Source organism: Meles meles, chromosome 2, assembly GCF_922984935.1.
Source record: "Meles meles chromosome 2, mMelMel3.1 paternal haplotype, whole genome shotgun sequence".
Classification (NCBI taxonomy): domain Eukaryota; kingdom Metazoa; phylum Chordata; class Mammalia; order Carnivora; family Mustelidae; genus Meles; species Meles meles.
Window position 1 is genome coordinate 58313148 of NC_060067.1, and position 15279 is coordinate 58328426.

The following is a 15279-nucleotide window of genomic DNA, read 5'->3' on the forward strand; positions in this document are numbered from 1 at the left end:
GATTGTCTTAAATAAAAATGCAAAAATCTCATTCTTTAAGGTTAAGTGTTCCGAGCTGGTTAGAGTTTTTAATCAAGAACAAGTGTTGAATCATATCATAAGCTTTTATTCTTGTATCTTTTGAGATAATCAAATATGATTTTTCTTCTTTCATCTTTTAATGTGGTGAATTACATTAACAGGCTTTTGAATGCCAAATTTTCTTGCATTTCTGGGATATACTAAACTTGGTCAAGATAATTAAAAAATTAAGTCTTGGATTTAGTTACCAATATTTGGGTTGTTGTTTTGCCTTTGTGTTCACCAGTGAAATTGTACAGTTGTTTCTCCTTTCTTGTATTGTCCTTGTTTTATTTTAGTATAAAGGATATTTGAATCTCAAAAAAACAGACTAATCTCTCTGTCCTTCTGTCTTTCTCTCCCTCTGCCTTTCTGTGTTTGTCTTTGTATCTATTTTTCTCTGTCACACACACACACATGATTTGTTCTGTAAACTTGTCTATAAAACCATTTGGATCTGGAGAGTTTTTTATTGTATTAAAATACACATAACATAAGATTTGTTGCTTTAGTATTTTCCCAGTTTTATACTCGGACATATTTCACATATAAAGTTGCATTAGCTATAGGTGTGCAACATAATGATTTGGTATTTGTATATATTGCAAAGTGATTGCCACAGTAAGTCCAATTAACACCCACCACCTCACATAGTTACATTTTTTTCTTGCAATGAGAACTTTTAAGATCTACTTTCTTAGTAATTTTCAAGGGTACTTTAGCCCTTTTTAAGTGTATAATTCAGAGGCATTAGTTATATTCACAACATTGAGCAACTGTCACTACTATCTCTTTCCAAAACTTTTTCTCCACCCTAAAATAGAAACTCTGTACCCATTAAACAATAACTCTGTATTTCTCCCTCTGGTAATCTAATCCAGCCCCTGGCAACCTCTAATCTCTACTCTCTGTCTTTGTAAATTTGCCTATGGTAGTTATTTCATATAGATGGAATCCTACAACAACTGTCCTTTCGTGTTTGGCTTAAGTCACTTACCATAATGTTTTCAAGGTTTATCCATGTTGTAGCAGGTGTCAACACATCATTTCTTTTGGAAGCTGAATAATAATCCATTGTATAGGTATACAACATTTAACTTATGCATTTATCTGCTGATGGACACTTGGCTTGTTTCTACCATCCATTTAGTGTGCATAGTGTTGCACAGAACAGTCACATACAAGTGTCTTTCCGAGTCTGTTTTCAATTCATTCGAGTGGACCCTAATGAGTAGAATTGTTGAGTCATATGGTAATTCTTTGTTTACCTTTTTAAAGAACTGCCACTGTCTTCCACAGTGGCTGAGCTGTTTTATGGTCTATCAGTCATGTGCAATTTCTTCACATCCTTGCCAACACTTGTCATTTTCCACTTTTCTGATGACAGTCATTCTAGTAGGTATGAAGTGGTATCATACTGTGGTTTTAATTCACATTTCCTTATGAGTAGTGATGCTGAGCTCTGTAATTCATTGAGTTGATTGGTTAGTCAATATCCTCTTTGGAGAATAAAGGATTTGTGGACAGTAGGGGGTGATTGTAGCTCAATTTGTGACCCATGATTCTATTTCTTTGATGCGTATAAGCCCATTCAAGTTTCAAATTTCTTCTTCTTTCAGTTTTAGTATTGTACATTTTTAGGGGATTGTTCTTTTCTTTGTTTTTAAATTAATCAGCATGAGGATTTTCAAAATATTCTTTATTATTTTTAAGCTCTACCATATAGAGTAGTATATATAACTACATATAGTATATATAACGACATAAAAGATGTAGTTACATCTTTTTTTATAACTTCAAGTAATAAAATCTCATGCTCTATGTTGGTTATGCCTTTGTGGTTGTTTTAAAACAAAACCTCCAAGTTTTTTGATGTTTCTCTCATTGAGAATTGGAGTTTATTTTCCTTCCCTTTGTATCTGAGTAGACTTATAACCTCACTGACAATCAGATATTGTGCAAATGATGCTGACTTGCTGGCTGATATCTGGGGCTGAGTCACAAAAGATGCTGTGGTTTCTATGTTGTTTGCTAGAACTTTAATGCTCAGAGTCTTGAGTTGCTGTATAAGTTTGACTACTGTGAAGCCAGCACACCATGAGGGAGCCAGGCAACATGGAAAGGCCAGGTGCACACACTCTGTTTGGCATTTCTGGTCATTGAGTCATCCTGGCCAAGGTCCAGACATGTGTATTAGAAGCCTTTGGATATTTCCAGCCCCTAGATGTTGAGTCACCTCTAGGGGGGCTTTGACTTTTCTCAACTGAGGCATCAGATATTGTGGAGTAGAGATTAGTGAATAAACTGTGCTCTGTTCAGATTGCTGACTTTCAGAATCCATGTACATAATAAAATGATCTTTTTAAGTCACTGCATTTTGGGGTCATTTGTTACACAGCAATAGTAACTTAGCAGTCACATCTTTAGATGGATGAAGAAATGAGTGAATGAACAAATGAAATATTGTCATTATTTATTTACTTTTTTACATAGGACCCTGAAGCATATAAGTTTTACCTGTATACCTACGAAAAAATAGGCAAATATATACAATGCCTTAAAGGATATACCACCAAAGCATGGTGCATTGGAATCCTCTTTGGGAGATTAGAACATTAGAATAAACATGGAAAAATCATAGAACTGAGATGAGACTATCATGCTATATTCTTTTTGGAAGAAAGCTGCCATGGCCCATTATTTAGGTCAGTAAATAGTTAAAATATGGTTTTCACACCTGAATGGGTGAAACACAAGTTCAGTTTTAGACAAATGTGTCATTCACACTCAGGTCTTGGAATTTTATAATATTTTTGATCGTAGATGATAGTTTCTCCATGAAAGAAAAATATGTCACAAGGGAATACACATCACTAACATGAAGCTCACCCTGGAAGGTAAAGAATCACCTCTGAATCATAAATGATATAAAACCATGCTCTTCAACACTTGATCCATATTTTCCAATTGACTCAATTATATACATCTCCCCTGAAATACAACTTGAACTCCAGCAAATTTGAACGTCTTGTTTCTACAGTTAGTGGAGAGAAACCCTTATTGATTCAGATATATTGGTTTGTAGTCTATTTTTATTTTATAGATATTAAAGCATTTAATTTTCTTCCTCCAAGGCTATGATTTTCAACTTGTTTTGAATTGCAATGACTTTCTCCTCATTTCGTCTTTTCAAAATATTCTCTCTCCTAAGAGAGTTGTCTGAGCTATTGAGAATAAAATGCTATAAGATTCATTTTATTTAGAGTTTCATGTCATAACTTGAAATAATTGGATACGCTCTTACATATCAGAGAAAACTGCTGCTCTTAATACGAATTGTGAATTCTTCTAGTTTTTCTTGTCAAAAAGGTTATTTTCCCCCACTTTTTATATATCTTTTTTTTCTCTCTCTCTCCAGCTACTTCCCTTAAAAGTGTCTCACTGCTATGACCTGCTTCATCAGCTTAGGATATAAATATCATCACAAAGCTTCCGTTTTCTAATTAGTTGCTTGAAAATGTTCTTGCCTTTATCATCAGGACATGCAGTGTGTCCCCCTTGAAGTCTCAATTTCACTTAGAATTGTTCATAAATCTTGAAGGGCTTACTCCATTCAAGGGGCAGTCCTGCATCCAAATGCCAGTGGAGGGAGAACAGAGGAGGCTGGTTCATTACAGCAGTAAATGACCCCAAGAAGGCAGAACATTTTTGCTTTCAGATGCATTGATGTATCTGATGGTCCAAATATTCATACCAGATTTCTCACATTTAAGATTTCATGTTTGTACTTTTTAGTTTCTACCACTGCTTTTCAACCAGTGGTGATTTTGTCCTTACAGGAGACATTTGGCAAAGTTTGAGGACCCTTTTGGTTGTCACAATTTAGGGAACCTCTTAGTGGCAACTAGTGTGTAGAGGCCAGGGATGCCGCTTAGTATTCTTTCAATGTACAGGATGGCCCTCCACCCCTCACCACAAAAAAACTGGTCCCAAATGTCAATAGCACCCAGATTGAGAAATCCTGGTTTCTGCAGTATGGTTTACACCAGTGTAATTTGCCACTGTTCCCTGCATCTGGAGAGGTTTAAGACCTCAGTCACAAGCTATGCCTATGCCAGCAACTACACTCCTTCCTCCACTCCCCCCAGTCCCCTGAGTTTGTATATGAAATTTGGTCTCCAGTCCACAGTCTCCACACCCCTTTTCCTCATGTTGAGTTGCCCTCCAGGGCTGCAAGTATCTCTTCTGACTGGTCAACACAATTAGGACCATCCAAGTTCACCAGAGAGGTCTTAATATTGTTAAAATTCAGCAGGAAAGAGTCCAGCATCTAAATCCTTTTTGTCCCCAGGAGGTTCCTTGGCCACTTTGCAAATTTGTTCAGTGTTGTCAAGGACGCAAGGGGCATTTAGAAAGGACAGCAACCATCATGTCATAGAAAATCCTCTTGTATCCCCATTTCCTAAGGCAATAAGTGTCCTTTGTCTTAACATTTGTATAATCAAGATTCATTGCTCAGATGACCCTTCATCAAAACAAGATCTTATCCAAGGAGACCTTCTGGGCTCACTAGACAAGAGAAGTTGCTGACAATATCTCAATTAAAAATATGCTCTACTTCATTGGGCACCGATCCATCTATTTTTCTCATGTTCTGTGATGCCATAAATTGTAATGTATTTCCTTCAAATGCACCAAATGCTAATTATACTTGGGAAACATACATTGTTTGCTAGGCTCAATTTAAGAATAACCTTTTTACTGACTCCAGGTTAAGATTTTTTTTTTTTTTCTGTCTGCAGCCATAGCTGCCTGTACAGACATCTGTACTTTGTCCCTTGATACAGAATTCTTGAGAACCTGGTGGGGGAAGGATTTAGGTTCTTATATTGGTACAGATGATACACTGATATAACGAGTACCCAGGAACATCTATACTCACTTCCTCATTTCTGTCAAATTGGGAAGCTATGTTTCTAACATTCTCAAATGGACCAGGGTATAAATAGAATTTTCTTGGACTTGTCTCTGATTTCAATCACTGTTGATGCTTTGAGAAATTCATGGCAGATTCCAAATAACTGTCTAGCAAAAGATTTCTGGAGTAAGAGCCATCTGTAAATTGGTAGCTGCCTGTGTTCTCACTATTTAAGAGATGGAATTTGGATCACAGGGCAAAGGAACACTTGCCACTAAACACCATTCTGCTCTCTTGGGCTTGTACTCTGAGGTGCTTTGATGTACTTGAGGAATTTCCCAGTGCAGTAGGGAGAGATGGACACTGCCCTATGATGTCTAACAGGGCAGGACAGGGAAGCAATCCAAGAGGAGCCTGGCCAACCTCATGAGGGTGGCCAGTGGGCACCAATTGCCATCATATCTGGTTGCAAGCCTTTAGTAACTCTGTTATAATTCCCCTATCTTATGGAGAGTTTTTAAAAATGTCTTATTTGTTCCAACATAATCTTGTAGTGCTGTGGGGAATATGGAAAGGTTTTATATCCGTGCTTGGGACAGAAGGGTAGGGAGAAGAAGAATAATTTTAGGAGCCAGAATGTTGGTATCAGGAGAGATTGCTAAAATCCTCAAAAGGTAAGTAAATTTCAGGAACAATAACTGGGAGAGGGAGACATGAATTTTGTCACTTACTATGTGGAGATTATGACCCTTTTCTATGTACTGGGTTATTTTACCATAGGATCTTGAGGCTTACTCACATGTTCTTTGAGGTACCAATATATGCTAAAATCCTTCAGGACTGTCACCGAACTCCACTCCATCTCCACTAACACTGGAGAAAGATTTGCCATCACTAACAAGTCTTCCATATTTCTTTACCTTCCCAGAGCTTACTGCTAGCGTAGCGGTCGACACATTATTTTGTCTTTCCCACTGGGTTTTTACTACTCAGGGCAATTCCTGGGACATAGTAGACACTCAATATATGTTGAATGTTTGAAGAAACAAACCGACATATGAAAGAAAGTTTTCACTGTGTCATTCTTTGAGGACAAAACCTCATATAACTGAGGGTCTGAAAAATACAATCTTCTCTTGAATCAGCTGTGTGGACTCAAGAACCTGCTTCTGTGAAATTCAGGAAGACCATCATTTGGACTTAAGGGTCCTTGGGGTAAGTGGTTGGGATAGTAGCTTTTAATGGAAGACAGAACTGCTGGCCTCAAATTTTGGATCTGCCACTTGTCAACAGGATAAAAAGGCAAGTAGTTTTTGGTTTTAGTTGATTTACATTTTCAAGTTAAAATGTGTCTGTCCATCTGTCCATCCATCCATCTGACGTTCATTAACCTACTTGCCATGTGGCAGGCCTGGAGAGAAGAACCAGATATTCAAAGATTAGGAAAAAGTCCTTACCTTCTAGCTGTTTTTACCACCTCATAGAAGGGGTGTCTGGAACTACAGTGTTGCCACTGCCACTCTATTTGTCAAGGACAGCACCTGTGGGAGAGTAGCTTTGAAAGTTATGCTAGGCGGGGGAGGAGATGAAACACAATGAAAGACAGACCTTGGCTCCAGTCCCGTCTTAAGAACCACTGACACGTTCTTCATCTTTTACCAATCTCTAATTCCTCTTCTATAACATGAGGTGGGCAGAGAAAGATGATCTTCAAAGCCCCCTCCACGCTCTCACCTGGGTTTGTAAAATCTTAAGAACATTTGTTCTTGAGCAGAGTAGTTATCATTGTTGGCCACTAGAGGTCAGTACCTTAAAAAGCAAACTGGCCACATTCCATTCTGCCTTCAAAGTAAACCTTGGAGCGGAAGCAGTATTATTTTCTTACCTTGTTTTGGGAAGGAAGAAATATTCCCAAAGAAACAGTTTTCCTTTCGACATATCGAGCCTCTGTCTTGAGATCCTTAAACTCCTTTTGCTAAATTCTCACTGCAGAGTTTTCTAGCAATCTCAGTGTGAGAGATGGGATGAACAGAAGATACAGCACTGGTTATTGAAGCATTTGTGGTTTCTGTACAAACCTAAATGCATTGATATCTGTATGATAGGATGAAAGAGTGATTGGAAATGATTCTTCTGTAGAGCAGGCTCCTCAGCTTGGCCAGTGTCCAAAGGGAAATAGGTTTTCAGATCAGCTCTTCTCTTAGATGAAGGATGGGAAGGCATGATTGTTTTCCTCTCTCTGAGTTTCTGGAACCCTGAGAAATAGGAAATTCTATTCACTTACTGGCTTGAAATTGCCAATGACTTATCTGTATCTTTCAATGGCTCCTTCCCATGGAGCGGGGGAGGAGAGGTAGTTTCTCTGACAAGAGATGGCAAGAGTCTAGAATCCACTGACCTTTGCATCACTCTTGGGAGTAGGCTGTGTGCAAATGGCCAGTTGCCGCTGTGGCCCTTGTGGGGATTTATGAACTTGACTTGAGGTGAGGCAGACCTTGGTCCTTGCTGAGGCTGAAAGGGCAAGTTTCTCATCTGCAGGACAAATAGTCCCCAAGGTCTAGACCTAGAGACAACCATTGGGAAGTTTGTTTCATCCTCATTTCCAAATTGTATTCTATGATTTCTATCAGTAGGAAAACCAATATTTTGGTTCATTTGCATCTTCTGAGAGTATCTGTCAGTTGGTTCAGCACTGTCACAGAGGAGTGAGATTGAGCAGCAGCTCAAGTCCTATCAGTGTCCTCACAACACATATTACTGTTGTCTTGTTTGTGACATGGCTGTTGTGGGATTTAAGCAAGAGTAGGGCTCAGGAGGGCACCTGGGTTGCTCCGTGGGTTGAGCCGCTGCCTTTGGCTCAGGTCATGATCTCGGGGTCCTGGGATCGAGTCCTGCATCAGGTTCTCTGCTCAGTGGGAAGCCTGCTTCCCTCTCTCTCTCTCTGCCTGCCTCTCTGCCTACTTGTGATCTCTCTCTCTCTGTGTCAAATATTAAATAAAATCTTAAAAAAAAAAGAGTAGGGCTCAGGGTTGTCCTTGAGGACATAGGACTGGGGAAAGAAGACAAATACAGCCCTCTTCCATTCATCATCATTTTATACATCTGAAAGCAAACTGGCATGAGTATCAGAACAAATAATAGGAGTCATTAAAGTACAGTTGAGGAGCATGTAGGAGAAATATGATTCTACTACATGCCAGGCACTGTTTCCCTGTCCTTGATTGGCATTTATCTGCACTTTGAGAGTTGACAAAGTGTTATAGCAGGGGATGTAAGTACTTCTCTCATATTCCTCTCATATTCTCCCCATATTCCTTGGATCTTAACCAATTCAGGGTGTTCTTGTGGATTTCCGAGTGTCTTACCTGCATCTCTGTGCCTGAGGCCCTTTTCCAGAACCTTAGAAAGCCACTCTTCTGGAAGACCAGTGCATGCCCAAAGTGCTGGGGAGTAGCCCTCAACCAACAGCTCTTGGGAGTTGGTCTTTAAATGCTTCAGCTTCCTCCCTTTTGGAGTGAGCTCATTTTGGGGTGTGTGTTTCATCCCATTTCCCCTAACTTCCCTTGGGGACAAGTCTCAGGCAGCTACTGTAGCAGTTTCTTAGTAATACCTACATTTCTTTTCCCTGCTTCCTCATCTCCCTTCTGGTGTTGCCTGCACCTCTCAAATGAGCTACTTACATTCAGATTTTTACCTCAGGTTCTGTTTTTGGGGGAAACCAGCCAAAACAGTCACTTTTCACATACATGATCATATTTGGTCCTTGAAAATACCCTGTGAAGTTATGGACTAGACATCATAATAGCCATCACACTCTTTTGAAGAGAAAAAACCCACAACCCCCCAGTCCCTCAACATCCCCAGCTGATGAGCTTTGCCCAGGCAACCACATTTTATGCCAGGTATTTACAGTTCTAGCTGACAGAACCAATGGATGCTAACTGAACTAACAGCCAGTACCTAGACTGGCCACTTGGCCAACGGGGACCAGCTAAGACTGGAGACCCTCAATCTGGGGCAAGCAGGAGAGAATCAGGCTGATTGAACTATTGGAGATAAAACAAAAAAGAAGTCATGAACTAGGATGGTACTACAAGAGGCTAGGAGATGTTGGGATTGTGAGAAAGCAGCATTCATGAGGAGAGAATACACACACACACACACACACACACACACACACACACTCTCACACATATATATGTAAACGTATATGTATATATAAGTATATATATACTGAAGGCAGTGAGTCATATGAGAAGCCCATGATGTGCAGAAATAAGTGAAAAGATGAAGAGAAATGGAATCAAAGTCATTGCTGAAGGTGGGAGTCAGGACCTGCCATGTCTTCCACTGAGGTACTTAAGAACAGTTGGAGCCATCCAGCTCCCATATGGTCCGATTAAAGCAGGACTCCTGTGTCTATTACTCCTGCTCTGAATTTGAAAAAAGCTCTACTTCAAAAAAGGTAGTTGCCACGTTTCACGTTTAATCAAGGGTGTGAAACTTGGCATGATCTTGCTTTTCAGAGTTGAGTTGGAATTCCAAAGAATTCCAAACTTCTATTACAGCCAGAAAGGAAACCCAAGGCTCATTTGTTTAATTTTGGGAAGACAAGAAATTTCATCTCAAGGGTAGATTCTTGTCAGTGCATGATGAATGATGGAGATTTGGTTGAGCAAGGTTCTGAGGCTGTCTATGGGCACAGTGGGATGAAATGTAGTGATCAATTGACAATGTGTGCCATGAGCTCAGAGAAAGGCAGCCTCGTATTTTCTACCGCGGATCTAATGTGGAAATAGACTTACTAGATCTAAATGAGTTACACAAGTCTGGTTACTATAATTGCTGGGACTAGACCTTTTATCTTCTGACTTTCCACCTAACTTTTCTTATGTCTTTCTGATTCAGTTTAATTTAGTTCTTTGAAGCTCTTTTGGGAAACTAAGAATTCCTTCTCATAAGAAAAGCTGCCTCTTATTATATGAAAAACTATATGCACAGCCTTTCTGAAGGTCATTGGGTTCACATTATGTCTTTCACCTTGCAGGTGAATTCTAGGGGAGTAGAGTTGCCAGATTCAGCAAATAAAAATACAAGGCTCTCAGTGAAATACTTGGGACATCTTTACACTCAGTAATGATTTGTTGTACTACCTGAAATTCAAATTTGATTGGACATCCTGAATTTAATCAGAATTTTAAGCCCAAGAGAAGTCAAGTGCCTAGGACTATGTGTGTGTGTGTGTGTGTGTGTGTGTGTGTCTTGGTATATTGATGAATATATGTTCTGGAGCCTGACAATCTAACCTACCAACTATATAATTATTTTTTCCAATAGTCTGATCCACTGGACTGGTTCAGGCAGCTGCACTTTAATTTCAGTTGTGAATATAGTCAGACCTGGGTGTTTTCAGTAGAAGATCCTTACAACTCCCTTTCATTATTTCAGAGTAATTTCCAGAACAACAGAGATGTACTGCGGTGCCAAGGATGTTATCTGAAGCTGTGGTAGGGATAGATAATAAAGACTTCGCCTTTTCCTGCTGTTCATTTCAGCCAAGGCAGCATCTCATGGGCAATCTGGTAAAAGATAATGTGCAAATATTTAAGTAACCCTTTAGAGTTTATGATTTTTCTACTTCCAGTGCTTTCAGATAATTTCTTGGAATTCTGACTAGATTGGGCAAGGTTTTATTTCAGTAAATTCTGCCACCTTCATGATTGAAGCCATGGACGTGGTCTTCTTCGTATCGCTGCTCATAAATGTCTTTGCCATCCGACAGATGCATCGATTCGGAATGGCTTCATACTGTGGCTAATCCATTGGGTTTATGGCTCCGGACTAATAAAAACTCAATAAAATGATGTAAATTCAAGACTCATTTCCTTCCCTGTTCAAGTTAGGGTGGGATAATTAAAAAATATATATATAAACTAGGATTCTTCTGGTTTGTTCTTGCTTTAAAGAATCCTCTGGAATAGATATCCAGGTATGTCACCAGAAAACTCAAAGGATGATGTCGTTTCACACGTAACTTACAATTTTAGTTTTTTTTTTTTCTTTCTCTCTCTCTTTCTCTTCTGACTTTTCTCTGCAATCTTTGGGAGCATAATAGTGTACAACTATCCTGACTATCCAAGAGCTTATATAAAAACATTTTATATAAAATAAGTAAAATATGTTTATTATAAAAATGAAAATAAAGATCAAAAGGGTGGAAATTAAAAAGTCCACATGAATCACTTATTTTCATTCAGCTTTTTCTAGGCACATATGCAATCACACCTTAAAAGTGGAATAATTATGGAAGTACTTTTCAGTTATCCGCTTAGTTCTGTTTGTATTCTAAGAAGATCTTATGGTGTCAGTGCATTTCCATTCTCACAACTTTTTTATGACACTCCAGATATCCTGTTGGATGAATGTATCACAGTTCATTTAACCAATATTCTATCATCACTAGGCTATTTCTTAGTTTTCCATATTATAAACTTTTCTGCAAGGCTTTCTCTGTAATTAAATCTTTGCACACATTAGTAATTGCTCTTTGACATACGTTATCAGAAATTGGAGGCTTTGTGATTTTTGTATCTTAGAACACAAAAGAAATATTTTGGCCATAGCAAGAGGCAACTGGGATGAGGGCATAGTTTCTCTCTTCTTTTCATGTACTTTTGAGGATAGGGAACTCTGCAACTATGGGATCCTTTGAAAAGGAAAAAATATCTTTCTTGAAATAGTGACCAGCCAGGTGGTTGATGTCTGTCAAAAGAAAAGATCAGCTAGAAAATGGCTGTTGGCAAACAGGTGGACTGTGAGGACTGAGCAGACTCTGTCGCCAAGACTAGATTGTACAGAAATGGTTCTCAGCTGGGGACAGTTTTGCTCCTCAGGGAGCATCTGGTAGTGTCTGTAGATATCACTGACTGCCATGACCAGAGGGGATGCTATTGCACCTACTGGGCAGAGGCCAGGGATGATACTAGGCCTAGGTGCATAAGATCACCCATGGAACAAAGAAGGATCTGGTTCACGAGGTCAGTATTGTTGAGGCTGAGAAAACTTGTGGTAGAACAAAAAGAAAAGAATGTCATTGTATCCCTGGAAACCCTGGCGCAGCATTTAAACACTCCTCATTGAAAATTTTATGTGTGTTTTAAATATTTTTCTCCAAAGGACTCTTCAGTTACCCAACATATTTGGCTTGTCTTAGACTTGAGTACCAGCCACACTGAGGGACACAGGAAGCCTGTGCACAGTATAGTCCTGTTTGCTCCTGGCTTCTGTTAGGATTAATCTGGGCAGGAGTATGTCTGTGTGTGTGTATGTGTGCATGAGTGTGTGTGTCCTAACTATAGAGACTGTCTTGTGAGGAAGGCGGAGAGGAATTCAGGCTGCCTGATTTGTCTCAGCATGATGATAAACATGGTGATGTAGAAGATTGACTGAGTTCTTGACAGAACTAAACCAGACCCAAAGACTCGATGCCTGTCCCAGGGCTAGTCTTTGTTTTAAGGGAGACAGCTTTATCTCCCTAGAGTTTGCAGAGCTGCCTGGTCAAGCCACACTGCATGTTTCAATCATGCAGCAGCCAGTCCTGATTGTGATGGGCTTAGCTGAAATAGGAGGAAAATGATGTTTATAAGCATCAGAAGAAGAGGATGGAATAATTGGGCACTTTTCCCACAGTGCAATAATTCATCTGTGAAACACATGCAAAAATTGAGGCTAAAACCAACTTGGCACTGATCAATTCATCACGTTTTTTATTGAGCACATATTAAGGCTGGCTTTGTGTACAGCCCTTGAATATAAAGATGTATAGAATAGATAGCCAAATGTAGTAACATATGGGCAGTTCAGGAGCACCTAGGTGACTCAGTCATTTAAGTCTCTGATTTGATTTCAGCTCTGATCATGATCTCAGGGTTGTGGGATCGAGCCCCATGTCAGGCTCTGCACTCAGTGTGGAGTCTGCTTAAGATTCTCTCCCTTCCTATGTTTGTATCTTTAGGGTAAATACCCAGTAGTGCAATTGCTGGGTCATAGGGTAGTTCTATTTTCAACATTTTGAGGAACCTCCATGCTGTTTTCCAGAGTGGTTGCACCAGCTTGCATTCCCACCAACAGTGGAGGAGGGTTCCCCTTTGCATTCCCACCAACAGTGTAGGAGGGTTCCCCTTTCTCCACATCCTTGCCAGCATCTGTCATTTCCTAACATAGTGATCCGAAGGGGCACGTGTACCCAAATGTTTATAGCAGCAATGTCTACAATAGCCAAACTATGGAAAGAACCTAGATGTCCATCAACAGTTGAATGGATAAAGAAGATGTGGTATATATACACAATGGAATACTACGCAGCCATCAAAAGAAATGAAATCTTGCCATTTGTGACGACGTGGATGGAACTAGAGGTATCATGCTTAGTGAAATAAGTCAATCGGAGAAAGACAACTATCATATGATCTCCCTGATATGAGGACATGGAGAAGCAACATGGGGGGTTAGGGGGATAGGAGAAGAATAAATGAAACAAGATGGGATTGGGAGGGAGACAAACCATAAATGACTCTTAATCCCACAAAACAAACTGGGGGTTGCTGGGGGGAGGTGGGGTTGGGAGAGGGGGAGGGGGTTATGGACACTGGGGAGGGTATGTGCTATCGTGAGTGCTGTGAAGTGTGTAAACCTGGCGATTCACAGACCTGTACCCCTGGGGATAAAAATACATTATATGTTTATAAAAAAAAATTGGAAGGGGAGGCTAACCATAAGAGACTATGGACTCTGAAAAACAACCTGAGGGTTTTGAAGGGTTAGGGGTGGGAGGTTGGGTGGTGGGTAATAGGGAGGGCACGTTTTGCATGGAGCACTGGGTGTTGTGCAAAAACAATGAATACTGTTACGCTGAAAAAATAAATAAATTAAAAAAAAAAAAGATTCTCTCCCTTCCTCTCTGCCCTTCTCTTCACTTGTGCTGGTTCTCTGTCTTTGTCTCTCAAATAAATAAATAAATAAATAAATGAAATCTTGGGGAAGAAAACTTTATGGACAGTGCCATTATGTACAACCATGGAATGAGTATGTAATAAGAGACGAACCCAGCATGATGATTAAGAGTGGACTCTGGTGCTCTTTGTGACCCTGGGTCTTTGTGACCCTATTTAGGTAACATTTTTCTTATCTTTTCTGGCTCTCTGTTTCTTCATCTGTAAAACAGAGAGAATAATTGCTGTGAGGACCAAGTGAGCTAATCCACGTGAAGCATTTGAAATAGTGCCAAGTTTTCACTATGGCTATCATAATTCTATACTAGTTCCCAGATCATAAAGAAAATGTGTGAGGTCACCTATGATTCCTCTTGGGCACAGCGAAGAAGGAATTTTTAGAGAAAAGGAAGTAATTCCCTAGCTGAGTCTTAAAAGGTGAGCAAGGCAGGCAGACAAGATAGCAATAGCATGATGAACAAACAAAACAGTGTGTGCAAAGGCTTTGAGGCGCACAGGAACAAGGCATCCTAGAACTGTAGGTATCTTGCATTGGCTTGGATTATAGGGTTCTTGTGGTGGCTTTCGGCAATGTGACTATGAAAGTAAGCAAAGGCTGGATCCCAAAGGGCCTAATATGCCTTGCTAAAGGGTGTGAATATTAGGTAGGATGTCTTTTGCTAGTGGTTGAATACCCACCTCAAAAAGAGTTGGTAAAAATGGCATGAATAGTAACTGTAACTGAGAAGCCTGGCTATAGGCATGTCTAATGTTTGAATGGAGACTCTTTATCGCTGTCCTTACTCCTCCTGTGTGTGGCTCCATTTCAAATGGAATTATGCTCTGTGATGGTAGAATAGCTCATAAAGTCTCACAGGCTCAAGTCCAATGGGAAAGAATGAGATTCTCTCCTAGAGAAGTCCCAATAAAGTCTCAGTCTCTAATTGAGTCACCTGAACCAATTATATTGGTGAGTGGAATGCTATGCTCTGATTGCTCAGGTCAGTGATTTACATAGTATCAGAGTCAATTCCATTTAGAAGCTTAAAGACTTAGCATGTAAGGGAGAGTGGTCCTTCAGAAGGAAATTAGGTATGAATACCAGAAAAAGGATATGGAATGAATACCAGATAGCAAAGTCTCCAAAAATTCCTGACCCCTTTCATACTGCAGGGATTGGAGGGCCATTGTTGGCCTTTAAACTGTGGATTGACACGATCATAACTGTAATTGGAGAGAATGGATTGGAGGGTTGTGGCTGGAGGCAGAGGGTCAGGTCAGTTAGAAAGTTTTTACTCATCTGGGGAAGTA